This window comes from Chrysemys picta, chromosome 4 (genome assembly GCF_011386835.1).
Source record: "Chrysemys picta bellii isolate R12L10 chromosome 4, ASM1138683v2, whole genome shotgun sequence".
In the NCBI taxonomy this organism is placed as follows: domain Eukaryota; kingdom Metazoa; phylum Chordata; order Testudines; family Emydidae; genus Chrysemys; species Chrysemys picta.
The window spans coordinates 117,510,257-117,525,370 of NC_088794.1; the positions used below are offsets into that span (position 1 = coordinate 117,510,257).

General features: G+C 41.3%; 1 protein-coding gene across 9 annotated transcripts in view; it reads right to left on the minus strand.

Annotated features, from left to right (window-relative positions):
- Positions 1-15,114, minus strand: part of CEP128 (centrosomal protein 128) — a 418,852-nt gene that overhangs the window by 72,656 nt on the left and 331,082 nt on the right. The gene's annotated exons all lie outside the window — the stretch shown is intronic.

Sequence of the window (15,114 nt, forward strand, 5' to 3'; positions counted from 1 at the left end):
TTATAGGTGAAACCGCGTTATATCGAACTTGCTTTGATCTGCCAGAGCGTGCAGCCCCACCCCTCTGGAGTGCTGCTTTACCGCATTATATCCGAATTCGTGTTATATTGGGTCGCATTATAGCAGGGTAGAGGTGTAGTTGGATGTGAGGACCGAGGGAGAAAGTATATTGTACTTAGTCAATGTTAATTAGAGGTTTGGGGAGATTTTTGTGATTATTTTTTGGCCCAACCCTATACCCATTAATATCAATGGGAGGATTTGTTGTTGTTTTTTGCCATCGATTGAAGTGGGATCAGGATAGGGTGACCAGATGTCCCGATTTTATAGGGACAGTCACGATATTCAGGGCTTTGTCTTATATAGATGCCTATTACCCCCCCCACTCCCTGTAGCTATCTGGTCACCCTAGATCAGGAACAGGTACTATATGTTTATGTTGCCCTCTTTTGATTTGCTACAGTTTTGGAAGAATGTAAGTGTATTTTTATAAGTAACAGGTAGTAGATACTTCCCTTTAGCTCAATTGGTAGAGGCTTGTTTTTGGAGCCAAAGTACTGGGATTTCTACTCCTGGCTCTGCACATGTGTTTTGTTATGGACTAGAGCTCATTTCCGTAGTTAAGGTTGCAAACACAGTCCTCCTGCAAAACTTTAAGCTTTCAAATGTTTAGGGCTAAGTCTCATTGAAAACAGAAAGCGTTCTGAAAATGTTTAAGAAATTGAGTACTTTTGAGAATAAAAGATTTTAAATTGGTTCCTTTTGGAAATGTTGGCAAAGTGTCTAGCATTTCACAGTACCCCTTAACCTACCCAACTAAGTTGCATTACACCACACCATTTGGAACATCATTATCCCGGTTCAGGCAAAATGTAGTTTCCCAGGGCAGGAACAATAAAAGAGGTTTATGTTATTTGTAAGCTAGACATCGTTCTCTGTCAAATGAAGCTGCTGGTAAAAAAACAACACACACACACACACACGTTTCATCATTGACCTCTGAACCAGCCAGGGCTGGCTTTCAAAAGGAGAAAAGAAATCTCAACATTTGTTAAAAATTAGTCTTCCTCCTGCATTTCCATCTAAAGTGCCCCCTTGTCCTATAGATAATGTGCATGGGTCCATCTTTCAGAGGAGTAACTGAAAAACTGGCAGTTTAAGTCACTTGATAAAAGTTATATAGGACATATGTGGCCACAGCTAGGAACAGAAACCTGATCACTGAGGTAGTAGACCCATATTTTAGCAATTAGACCACATTGCCTCTGATACATTAAGAAAAAAAACCTAGCTTTTATATAACGCTTTTTATTTGTAGATCTCAAAGCTCCTTATGAAGGTCAGTGTCATTGTCCCGTTTTACAGATGGGGAAGCTGAGGCCCAGGGAGGGGAAGTGACTTGCCCAAAGCCACCTGTTGCCAGTGGCAGAGCGAGGAATGGAACCCAGGCCTCCTGAGTTTAAGTCCAGTGCCTTCTCGATTAAGCACACTGCCTCCGAAGTTCACTCAAATCTTTATACTTAGTTAGGGTAACTATAAAATGCGGGTAATACTCACCTTTGTAATGTGCTTTGAGATCTATAGAGAAAAAGGTGTTAGGTACGCACAAAGCTACATTATTACCATATTTTTCAGATGGATAAGTAAGACACAATGAGGTTCAGTGGCTGGTAGAGGCGCTATGACCTAGTAGTCTGGGCACTAGCTGTAAAACCAAAAGACACAGCTTCTAGTCTAGTGTTTGACACCATTTGCTGTGTTTTTCTTTTAGCACATCTTACCACATTCAGAGTAAGACAGTAGGCCTGCTGCACTTGCATGCATGGCTAATTTCGTTATTTCAGGAATAAGCAACAGAATGTCCTGTGGCACCTTTAAGACTAACAGAAATATTGGGAGCATAAGCTTTCGTGGGTAAGAACCTCACTTCTTCAGATGCAACTGACTTGCATCTGAAGAAGTGAGGTTCTTACCCACAAAAGCTTATGCTCCCAATACTTCTGTTAGTCTTAAAGGTGCCACAGGACCCTCTGTTGCTTTTTACAGATTCAGACTAACACGGCTACCCCTCTGATATTTCAGGAATGTGTATCTTTTCAGGTGTGCATTGTATGAGGCAGATTCACACAAGAGCCATTCTAATTTTGATCAACAAAAACACTTAAGGGCTTTACCTGAAAATCCTGTCTAGTGATAAATAAGTAAAATTAAATTTCCCACTTAAGAGTAACCTTAAGAAAGTAATGTTTAGATAATGAAAAAACAAAACATAAAATATAAAATAAACCAAAAGTCCATCGATCCATGTTTGTTGTGCTGTGATGGAATATGCATTTCTTTATTACTAAATAATATGTTCTCATTATGTGGACTGTGCAATATTTATGATTACCGTAACTATTTATTAGCTGTTTCAAGTGCTTGGATTTTATAAATGATGTGATAGATAACTACATTGTTATCATGTAGCAACCTTAACTGGTTTTAACAGGGGTTTGAGTTTTTTGGAATTATAATTGTATAAGGTGCCTAGGAGGTTTTTCTGTCTGTATTATTGGGTGTCTCATGTACTACCATTTATCTGGGAAAAATCCACACAGCTTCACTTTATCATCCTATACAGATCAAACCAGAACACTTTATAAAACTTTATAAAACAGAACACTTTATAAAACAAGACACCCTAAAAATCAGTACCCCCCAGGACACCATAAACATCTACTGGAGATGATGATCTTGGAAAAGAAAAACATTTGTGACCCACCTTTGACATTTAACTTTCTAAATTTGTTGTGGGATGTTCCCGTAATATTATCTACTATTAGTACACTGATAACATATGCAATGGAATATTTGTTTCCTCATGATTTCCTTTCTGGGACTGACCTCTCTTCTAGTCCAAGACAAACGAGCTGTGCTTATCATCTAGCAAATACTGGAGCAGTTCAGACTCATCCATGCAGGCTCTGGGGCTTGGCTATGCCCTCTTCTGCCCCTGTGCGAGATCAATGTTTCCAAAATTGTAAGGAAACACTTAATTCTTTATTAGTAGATTAAGCGTCATTTATAAATTAAGTGCTAACTGTGCTATCTTTATACACAGAGACTAAAGAAGACACACACACACACACAATTTGTTTCAGGTGGAGAAGGAATGAGGAGAGGTCAGTCCAGAAAGGAAATAATCAAGTAACAAATTTTCAATTTTGGTTCTGTTTTTGTCTTCCAATCTCAAACAACTGGGAGGTAGGAAGCAGCATGGAAAAATTAGTTCTGAGGAGAAATAAGTAAGGCAGAAGAAAATGTAGCTCCATCCCTAAAATTGGTAGAATTAATCTATTTTGGGACTACTGTTGGAGCACTATCCTTCTGAAGGATGTTTTTCTCAGAGGAGATGTAGTGCTTTATAAAAGGGTTGATAGATGAACAGGTGGCCGGATGGTCAGGGATGCCCTCTCTGCCCAGGAGGCTGTCATGTGTCACACTGGGTGGGCTCCCGTCCTTTCTGGAATCTGATTATTTGCAGCTGAATATGCTCAAGTGATGCAGCACTTGATCCTAACTATGTGGTATTTGGATGGTTTCAGGCCCATGAAGTTAAAATTGAAAGAAACAAAGTTTTGGGGTAAAGGAAGGAAGAATTTATCCTCCTCTGAGGTACAAAAGGAAGAGTTAACCTTGGCTATGAATGATTCAAACGTATCTTGTTCTTCTGGAAAATTTACTATGTAAGAGCTAAGTATTATTAAGAACAGAGATTTCAAAGACTCTCTTTGCCAATGTGATTGTGACCAGGAAGCGTATTTTTATGGAAAGGAGATACAGGGAGCTGGATATTCTTGGTTTAACAAGATAGATCACGAATAAGGATACGATACTGTCACAGATTCCGTGATTTTAATGGACCTCCATGATATCTGTGGCATCAGCATGCCACAGTGGTGGGGCTGGAGCAGCGGCCTGGGACTGGGTCAATCCCCGGAGCAGGAACAGTGGCCGAGGCTGGGACAGTAGCTGGGGCAGCCCCTGGAGCAGGAGCAGCAGCAGCAGCTGGCAGTCAACCCCTGGTGAGGCTCCACTGTTAGTCTCCTCCCCCGAGTATTTTTAATAAAAGTCACAGACAGGTCGCAGGCTTCTATGAATTTCTGTTTATTGCCCGTGGTCTGTCTGTAACTTTTACTAAAAATACCAGTGACAAAATTTTAACCTTACTCACGAAGGCTTGTAGTGTTGTAGGTAGATTCCAAGTAGGGAACACTGATTTGGATAGAGATGCAGCTTTGAGGAACATAAAAGCCACCTACTGGAGGTTTGGATGAGTCAACATTTATGACATTTTTTAACACTGAGGCATGAGATGAGTTCTTGCCAAGAGACTGTTACCCACTTAAGTACATGGGAAGGGAGTCTGAAGCTTTTTCCTTTGGGATAGATTGGACTAGGAGCCTTGGGGGATTTACCCTTGTAGTATCCCGGAAAGTAAAGATGGTCTACCCCGTTAAGCCATAAGTGCTGAAGAAATCTGATCCACTGAGAGGTGTCTCAGCTGATGTGGAGACTGTCTGCTGGCAGAGGGAGGGTCTATGGGTTGAGAATGTCATGTTCCATGATCAGGTAAGGGATGTGACACAGTGAGAACGTGCTTGGCTGAGTGGCCCCTGTTGGGAAAGAGAGCTCCAGAAATTTTGGCCCCAAGGAGAAAGGAAAGAATGTGTGTGAGCGCACATGTGTAAGCACAGGGAAGGGTGGAAAGAGATTTAAAAGAAAATAAAGAAAGAAGGCACAGTGAACTGCCATTTTGTTTACACTTCCAGAGTCAAAGAATCTAGTGAAAGGGTGGAAAGGGCATGGCCAAACCCCAGAAGGTATGTCTACATTGCAATTAAAAACCCAAGGCTGGCCCACGCCAGCAGACTTGAGCTTGCAGGACTCAGGCTATGGGGCTGTGTAATTGCAGTGCAGATATTTGGACTTGGGCTGGAGCCCAGGCTCTTGGACTTTGCAAGGTAGGAGGGTCCCAGAGCTCATGCTGCAGCCCCAGCCCGAACATCTACACAGCAGTTAAACAGCTCCTTAGCTCACGCACCACAAGACCAAGTAAGCTGGCACGGGCCAGCTGCACGTTTTTAACTGCGGTGTAGACATACCCAGAGACACATAGACAAGACTGAAGGGCCTCCAGTATTTGCAGGAACAGAGATGCTGCTCATTTGTCTTCAACAAAGGTAAGAGATCAGGATCCAGGAACGGATCTTGCTGTATGTGTTGATATCAAAGCGATTTCTTTTTACATTAGGATGCCAGTGAGCAGAAAGGACACATCAAGAATTTTTAATTATTGTATCAGGAAACCTAATAAGAATGGTTATTTGTATTGACTCAACAGCTGAACCAATTAGCAAATCAGTTTGTAAGACTAGATAGCGATTGCCACTGATGTTATCAAACAATACTAAGATGAATGTATTTAATCTTTCTATGTGATCAGAGGACTATATGCCTTTATTATCATCGAAAACATCTGAAATACACCCACTACATGATGTTGGGGTTGAAATGAAGTTAACTTGCATCAGCATTGTACAGTAGTTGCACCCTTCATTACAGTACTAACATATATTTTTGTCGGCAGGTTGCCTTAAACCACAATCATAGCTCCTTTGGACATCTTCAAGGGACAGAAAGAAAAATAGACAACATATTCCAGTAAAAACAGCTTTATCAAATGAAAGTGAAAAATCCAAGAAAATCAAGTGACATGTGGTTTTGAAAATGTGAAAACCATGCCAGAATTGCTCATAGAAGACTGGAGAGGGTGAATGTGGATAAACATATTCAAGAAGCTAGGAAAAAGAAAACTGGCACAAAAGAGTGTGCAAATTAGCATATAGGAGATCCAGAACACAGTATTACAATACAACTGTGTAAAAATTATAGCTGACTTCCTGCCAGTAAAATTGGATATCAGTAAGACTGGCTGACATTGAAACCATATGCACAGTATGGTTGAACAAAATAGAGAAACACAGTGAACTTGAAATCTAAATGTCAAGTTTACTGTGTTTCTCAATTTTTGTGGTTTTAGAATTACATTTTCCTATTTAGAATATTTTTCTCTCCCTTGCAGCTGTGTGAAAGGCCCACAACAAATGGACACTACTAACTATAGTAGTAAAATGGTGAAATCGACTATACCAGGGATTGGCAACCTTTGGCATGGGGCCCATCAGGGAAATCCGCTGGTGGGCCGGGATGGTTTGTTTACCTGCAGCATCCGCAGGTTCAGCCAATCACAGGTCCGACTGGCCGTGGTTCGCCGTTCCAGGCCAATGGGGGCTGCAGGAAGTGGCGGCCAGCACATCCCTTGGCCCGCGCCGCTTCCCGCAGCCCCCATTGGCCTTTTCTTCCCTGCTGTAGGAAACATTGCTGTGCTAATCGGCAATTACTTCTGCAGGAATCAAAGTAGCACACAGATGAGCAGCATATGGACCCGATCTGAAGCAACATGCACACAGAGATGCACCCTTGCATCCTTGTTTATCCTCAGTAATGAGATATCAGCTTCGATCATCCCCACCTATGGAAAACAGTGCAAGTATTCAGAATAGTGTCACTAGACGCTTGTTGTGATCCCCTTCTGAAACCACCCAGGCCCTCTGTCCCATCTTGCACCTTTCCTGCCTGAGCCAAACTCACCATGTTTAGGGCTCTCACTGTGCTCCGTGCTTGTCAAGGGAAAGTGAGAAAGAGGTAAATGTAATTTTTATGATTTAAGGCTGTGAGTGCACTCACAATATTGACTCTGTGTATTGTTTCTTTTGCTTCTGCAGATGTGCCCTGGATTGCCAGCTCCTACATACCAGCGGAGCACTTCCGCCCCCATGATGAACTGCAGTCCATTACCAGAACTCCTAGCAGCAAAAGGTCATGATTTGTACAGTGGGATAGCTACCCTCGGTGCACTGCTCTCTCTGTCGATGCTAAAGCACCAATTGTGGATGTGCTCTGTTGACGTAAGGAACATTGTGTGAACATGCACAAGCATTGTAATTACAGTGGTTTATGATCGTTGACGTAACTTAAGTCGACTTAACTCTAGCTTAGACATGGTCTAATTTAAAATGAGGACTTCTAAGCAAAAAGTAGCTTTCGGATGGGGACAGGAGTAGTAGGATGACTCCAATATTGGAAAATAAACAATATTTTCAAAAGGATTTACATTTTAAAATTAGATGTATGCCTCTAGTTTTGAACTCTGAGGTATTTGGCTGTTGAATAAGCTTTGAGAATTTCTTCAAACATAATTTTTCAATGATTAGGGTGTAATTTATTAAGAGATTTGACATGGAGGACTTGGGCATGAGCAGTACAGGTGTTTCACATATTCAAGTTGACACACTCCCCTTTTACATTAACACAAAATCATGTCTAAAAATGTTCCTATAATTTTCTCAATGACAGGGCAGATGGCAGCTCCTCATCACCTCTAGGGCTGGTTCCTTGACACCAGTGCAAACATCATATCCTGGTTTTCCAAGCTGGAAACTGATCCAACTGTATCTATGCCACCTTCAAAATATGTTGCATTTGGTGGCAAGCTGTACCATGTATTGTGTATCATAACTATTTAGAGGAACCACAACTCTTATGTAACTGTTATCGGGTATTTCTCGTCTATGTATTCATTTTATTGTATCTTGCATCAAAGCCCTGCACACACTTCAAACAGCTGTCACCTAGGATAAAACCGTTATCTACTGTTCGTAACAGCTGTTCTTCGAGATGTGTTGCTCATGTCCATTCCATGTTAGGTGTGTGCGCACGCCATGTGCAGCATTGCCAGAGATTTCCCACTAGTAGTATCTGGAGGGCCGGCCCTAGCATCTCTTGAAGGCCTGCACTCATGCACCGGTATAAGGGGCGCCACCGGCCCTGCACCTTTCTATTTCCTTCTTGGCGTCAACTCTGATGGCGGGATAGGAGGGTGGGTCCTGGAATGTACATGAGCAACACATCTCAAAGAACAAACAGTTACAAAAAAGTTAGGTAACTGTTTTTTCTTCTTCAAGTGCTTGCTCATCTTGCTTCCATGTTAGGTGACTCACAAGCAGTATCCCTGGAGGTGAGTTAGGAGTTCAGGGGCATGCCGATTGTAACACAGCTCTCTCAAAACTGGCATCATCTGTGGCCTGTTGGGTGATCAAATAATGTGACATGAACTTGTGGACTGATGACCATATCACTGCCCTGCAGATGTCCTGCATTGGTATTTGCACCAGGAATACTGCTGAAGATGCTTGCAATTTCATAGACTTGAACTTCACGATGGCCAGAGGTGGGGCCTTCAGCTGTTCATAGCAGATCTGGATACTGGCCACTATCCAGGATAAGATCCTCTGGGATGACACCGGGAGACCTTTCATTTTATCTGGTGACAGTGACAAAGAGCTGCGTCGATTTGCGGAAGGGTCTTGTCCTGCCAATATAAACAGGTAGAGAATGCAGACACCATTCTTCTGTTTTGTGCAGTTTCAGGAAGAAGACAGGCAGAAAGATGTCTTGATTGATATGAAACTGCAACACCACTTTGGGTAGAAAGGTTACGTTGGGACGCAGTTGGAACTTATATTTGAAGAAAACAGTATAGGGAGGTTCCGAGGTCAAAGCTTGAAGTTCTCAAACACTTCTGGCTAAAGTGATTGCTACCAGGAAAGCAACCTTCCACAAGAGGAGCAGCAGGGAGCAAGATGCCAAGGGCTCGAGAGGTGGCCCCGTGAGCCTGGACAGGACCAGGCTTAAATCCCAAGGCAGGACTGGGTCACAAACCTGTGGGTAGAGCCTCTCAACCCTTTAATGAATCTGTTCATCAGCTTCTGGACGAAGATCTGCCTTAGATCGGGTGATGGAACACTGAGATAGCTGCCAAGTGGATCTTAACTGAAGACAGTAGCAGACCTTGGTGCTTCAGGTGAAGGAGATACTCTAAGATGGACTGCATGGACACCTGCACCAGGCAAAGGCCCCGCTTGGGTGCCCAGCAAGTGAAGCGTTTCCACTTGGCTAGATAGGTGGCCATGGTAGAGGGTTTTCTGCTACCTAGGAAAACCTGCTGGACCTGGAATGCCCTCTCCTTGGGATTTAGCCATGCAGCAACCATGCTGTCATGTGCTGTCAAGGCTGATTCCTCACTCTGGGACTTCGAGTGTAGAAGGCGGGAGCCCGCAAGGATTCTAAAAATTAATACTGGCCGCTCCAGGCTTGCATTAAACTCCCAAGACTACATTTTCTCTCTGACTTGGGATGCTGCCACCACCCAAATGCAAAAAAACCCTTTGAAACCAGAAAGGCGCACTTGGGAATTCCTTCCTGTGGGATACTCTCAAGCCCTTTCACCCCGCCCCCCTTTGGGGAAGAGCTGAGAAAGAAAAACAAAGAAAATCAGCTGTTGCCACCAGCTAATTTAACAACATATGCACAAACCTCTTAGGACACCAAAAATTCAATCCTGTTCTTAAAAAAGGTAAATTTTATTAAAAACAAAAAGAAAGAAAATATATCTGGAACTTAGGCTTTTGCTAGATTTAAAAAACCCACTTACAAAATGTAAACATCAACCTTTAAGATGGACTTCTTGAAGGTTACAAGCAAAACAAAAAGCATTTGGGGTTAGCACAGAGGAGTCCACAAGCCAATAAGAGATAAACAGAAATAAACCTAATCACATCTTTCTAGACATTCTCTATTTACTTACATATCTGGGGTTCCAGGTAAGCAATTTCTAGGTATGATTTGATGGTTTTTCATATCTGCCTTAAGCTTCTCACAGCATAACTGCTCGCTTTTCCCCTCTCTCCAGAGAAAAACAACAACAGACAAAGGGAAGGTTTTTCCCCCAATTTTAAAAAGTTCTAGCCCTCCCATTGGCTATTTACAAAACACAGTTCGGTAAATCAATGGAGAAGGCTTGCAAACGCAAGGCAGAGAAGGCTGTTCCAGCAATCCGTCATGGGCGATAAGAAGGAACTTGAAGGGCGCGGGACCTGGGGCACCCCTTATATTGGCACATGGGCGCAGGCCTCCAGGGGGCACTAGCCGGTCCTACGGATACCACTAGGGGAAAAATCTCCGGCGATGGTGCACATGGCATGCGCACATGCCTAACATGGAATAGACATGAGCAAACTCTCGAAGAACTAGGCAATTCTCCAATGTGCTTTTTGGATTCAAAGAGTGAGATGTGGCTGCAAAGATTCACTTCATCTGCTAAGCAAACTATTACTAATAACAGACTTTTGGCCCTATCATGTTAGTCATAGTCCAAACACACAGGATGATATTTTCCTTTCCTAGAGGAACAAATCCAACCTAACAGATGCAAATTTCATGGGATGGCCCCAACAAAACTGGGCTAATTTTCCTCAAGAACTGAAGAAGAGTTCTGTATCGCTCTAAAGCCCATCACTATCACCAACAGAAGCTGGTCCAATAAAAGATATTACCTAACCCACCTTGTCTCTCTAATATCCTGGGACTAACATGGCTCTAACAACACTGCAAACTATTTTTCTTCTGTCCTTCATGCTTTTCAATTGATGGCCTTGTAGATTTGTAAACATAAAAAGCACTAAGTGTAACTATTTGTATTTACAGTAGGAATATTGGTTACTTTCTGATTCTCTTAGCTGAGTTCTTGTAAACAAATCATTCCCTAAATGGGAAGCACTTTGCTAGGGGTTGAAAAAAGCCTTAGTTTCAACTCACTTTGTTTCTTGCAAAAAATTTTGACAATGGGGTGGCGTTTACCTCCTCATGCCCATCTCACCATAGCAGAATGAATAGAAGTCAAGGCCCACTAAAATCCATTGATTTCCTTAAATCAATGGGGAATACTCCTCCATATCATGAAACTTCCACTCGCATAGAATCCCAGGGCCTCCCCTGACTTCCCTCCTCTATAGCAGTACTGTACAGTGATTTCTGGATCTGTGCTGCACAGTCCTCCCCTGTCACTGGCTGCTCTGAGGCCACCCACCTTTAAATGGAGTTTACCCATATGGAGGAAGAATCCACAAGAGATAATGCTGACTAGTCAGCATTATATTCAGTGAGGAAATGCTCAATAGTTGGGGCACAGAGGTGGGGCAAGTGCCTCCCTCCACAGGGATGCTCTGTGTCATGCCCACCTAACAACAACTAAGTGCTGACCTCACAGAAAGCAGGCAGAGGGACTTCTGCAGGATTAAGCAGGAGAGAAGCGCAGTGTTAACTTCACAGAGTTAACTTCCTCCTACCCTGTGTAGTGAAGGGACACACAGCCTTTCAAGAACACTTTAAGCTGAGACTATTAGGATTATTCCATGTTTGTTTTTTTCAAACACCTACAAATTTGATATAGAACTTTTTCTACCTGCTGAAGAGACTGCATTTTGAATATGAACATGTTCTAGATTAGAGACAATGACTATATTCACTTCCCAAAAGCAACCCAGAATTATACACCAAACAAGAAATTTCTAGAACAGAAAGTCAGTATGACCTGAATAATATTTGCTTTTGTAGTCCCGCATAATTTATGTATGATGTTCCTTGGCTATACTTCCATGCTGCACATTCCAGTGTTCTTCTTGGGAGCCTCTAGCCAAGGCTGAACCATATTTCTTTGCCAAATTAATACACACAGAATTTTAAAATATTTTAAAAATTTAACTAAGGAAACACCACCCAGTGGAATTATTTTGATGCATATCCCATAAACACAAATAATATCACAGTTCTATTGAGTTTAAACCTTTCCCCTCCCTTGCCTAACCCACTTATCTGTTGTTGTCTCTTTTTGTATCACATCTAGCTTAAGGAATGATCCAGTCACCTTTGTGCTGTCCCACAGAATTCAATGGGATTCATATTATGAGAGGAAGGAAGTGTGAGCTAGTGAATAAAGGATTGGTAGTCAGGAGACCTGGGTTCTATTATTCTCAGCTCTGCCACTAACTTGCTATGTAACCTTGAGCAAGTCACTTCACCTCTCTGTGACTCTGTTTCCCCTCCCACCCTTTGTCTGTCTTGTCTATGTAGATGGCAAACAATCTGGGGCAGAGACTGACACTTATTCTTTGTAAGGTGTCTTGTACAACAAAAACTCAATCTCAGTTGGGGACTATAGATGCTACTGTAATACAAATAATAAATAACTATCAAACTGACACACTGTCAATTGAAGTCAGTTGTCCCATTGATTTAAACGACACTGTACCAAACACTAAATGCATAGGGCCATAACTCTTTGCAGGATCTGGTCCCAAGGTTCTAAACTCTTTGGGCAGAGACTGTATCTTTTGTCTGGAAAGGGTTATGAACATCTAGGATGATGTATAAACACCACAATCCAGCATTTGACTTTAAGGGAACAACTCACATGTTAAGCACATGCATGAGTGTTTGCTGGATTGGGCCTTAAAATGGATAACATTCTATATTGCTCTATTAAACAGTATAGTTCAACGTTCTTCAAATGTATACATGACAACATCTGGAGATATAGGGGTGTTCCATCTACTTCTGAAATACAAAGATGTTTCTGTGAGTAAATATTAGGACAACTGTACTAATTCTCCAAGTCAGTGTCTAGCTTAAAAAATTCATTATTCAGATGCAGAGTGATCTGTATTTTAACAGAATATAGTTTTAATATTTCCCCTAAACAGCAGGGGAACCCTGTAATTTATCATTTACTGAAGACATCCTGTCACTATCCAGGGAGACACCCTCTACTACTATCTGACGCTTCTTATTCTGATGAGTCAAAGAGCCATTCAAATTGAGCTTCTGTTTGATACTTTCATAGAAGACAATTCAGTTACTGAACTTCAGTATTATTAACAGAAGGATACATTATTAGCAGAAGGATATATTATTCTCAGGTCATCCTATTTTCAGGTTAATTTGTAATAATTTTGAGTTCAAAATTAAGCTACAAACTTCAGGTAAAATAGTGATAAAATTTAACCACCACTAAAACTTAAAGTGAAAAGGTGTTTTACTATCCTCAGCTCTCTGCTCTCCTGAGATCTCTGAGCACAGTAAATTGAGAAGTACAGGTGTAGTTGGCTGGGCTCTATTTCACCCTGTGGCAAAATGATGAGGTTCCAGTCTTGGGTAAAGATTACACCCTAAAGTTAGCTTTAGCCTTTTCACCTTCATCAAAATTGGAGATTAAGAGACCTGTTAGGACATCTAGTCCACCTCCAAGTCAATGAAAGCTTATTTCCTCAATATGTTCCCCATAACTTTGTCTAGTTCAATTTTAAATGACAAATAACAGGGACGCTACCACCAGCCTTGACAGACTGTGCCACAGTCTCCTAGATCTCAGTGTTTAGAATTTTTCCCCGGGATTTAGTTCAAATTTACTTTTCTTAATACAAATATTTTTAGTTCTGTTCCCTTACACTACCCTAAATTATTTCGCTCCCTTCTCTGTCTAAACTTTTTAAACACTTGTAGATGGTAACCATTTTGTTACTGATAATATAGCACCCATCATTACAAAGGATCCACGAGCCCTTCACAAATTATGTACTATATGGGAATCACTCCACCTATCACTAAAGAACTGTCAAGTCTTTTGTGAAACTAGAGCAACCATTTAACAGGATAAACAAACTCTACACCAGAGTCTAAGAGAGGAAATAAATAACAGCACACCCAATTAAAATTACTAGGCTAGAGGATCAGATCCTAAAGTAAAACTTTCCAAGGCCAAATAGAATTGACCCTGTCTCTGGAATTTTCTCTCCTTCACAATCCAGAGCCCAAGTCTAGTGAGCTTCCATGTAAACTATTAAAATGAGATCATTAATTTTTCACTCAGCTTTTTTCCTCTAAGTTTCAGCCCTTTCTGAACACTGCCTACATGACACATATCCTCCTGTCAGTTCTCCAAAGGCTCCCATAATGTTGGTGTACCTTGGATGGTTATGAAGGGATGCTGAGAACAGCCTGGCCTTGTATCCATCTCTCAAAAAACTAAGACCATTGCATCTGCAATACTTTCACTCTCTATACTAGTGGGGATAAAATAATAGGCTCATGATCTCAGTCAGCTAATTTGTCTCAATATTTGCCCCATCCCTAGAGCTTATGGTCTTCATTTTTATAGCAAGGTGAAAAAACTGAGGCTTTAAAACTGCATTATCAGTCAGCTACTAGGAATGTTTCTTTCTTTATTTTTAAAACACAGGACATCTTGATCTCTTGCCTGGCTCAGTAATAATTTAATGTAACATGCTAATTCCTGCAAATGAACCTACAAAGCTAGACGGAGGGCTGGAAACTAGAACCTGAATTCTGAGAAATCCATGGTGGCCTTCCTATATGTAATTAATGGTTAATTCTCTATGGTCTCTACATGAGTAAATTGTTCAGAGTGAATAAAAAAAATCCTGGTAGTCTGGGCTGAGTCTGACATTAGAGGTTGGATTCTAGCCCAGGAGGAAAAGGAAGAGGAGGAAAATTGTTTTCACAACACAAAGTGCTTTGTCCAACCTGCTCTTTTTGTACATTTCTATTTTGTTGTATGTTTATGGGAAAAATATGCATTTTAAAAAGTCATGTTGCTATATCAAATAAAGTTAGAACAAAGATCTCCACTGGCACAAAGGATTAACAAACCTTTTTTAAACATGAATAGATTTTTCCAGACATTTAGTAAACAACTGCTGAGTACCACCAATGGCTTGGCTTTTTTAACAATTAGGCAGCACTGTGACCCCTCAGCAGTGCTTCCCAGGCACTGACTTTGCAAAGATAAATATTGTAAATCAAGATCAGACATGCACTCAGACTGCAAGATTCTGTAGGAAGTTTTCATTGCCTTGATGTGTCTGAAAAGGAAAAGCAACTCCAAGGGTCCATTTGCACTCATGCTGCTATGCTGAACAAGGAAATGATCCCCTCAAGTCATTTTTACAATGTCCCGGTTGATCTGAAGTGGGTTGGAGAAGGGATTTAGCTGTTTGACTAGTTCATAAACCTGTAAGCAAATGGGACTATGATACTGTACAAAACATTTACATTTAAAAACAGTAACACTACTAAAGAGAATAGACAAATATT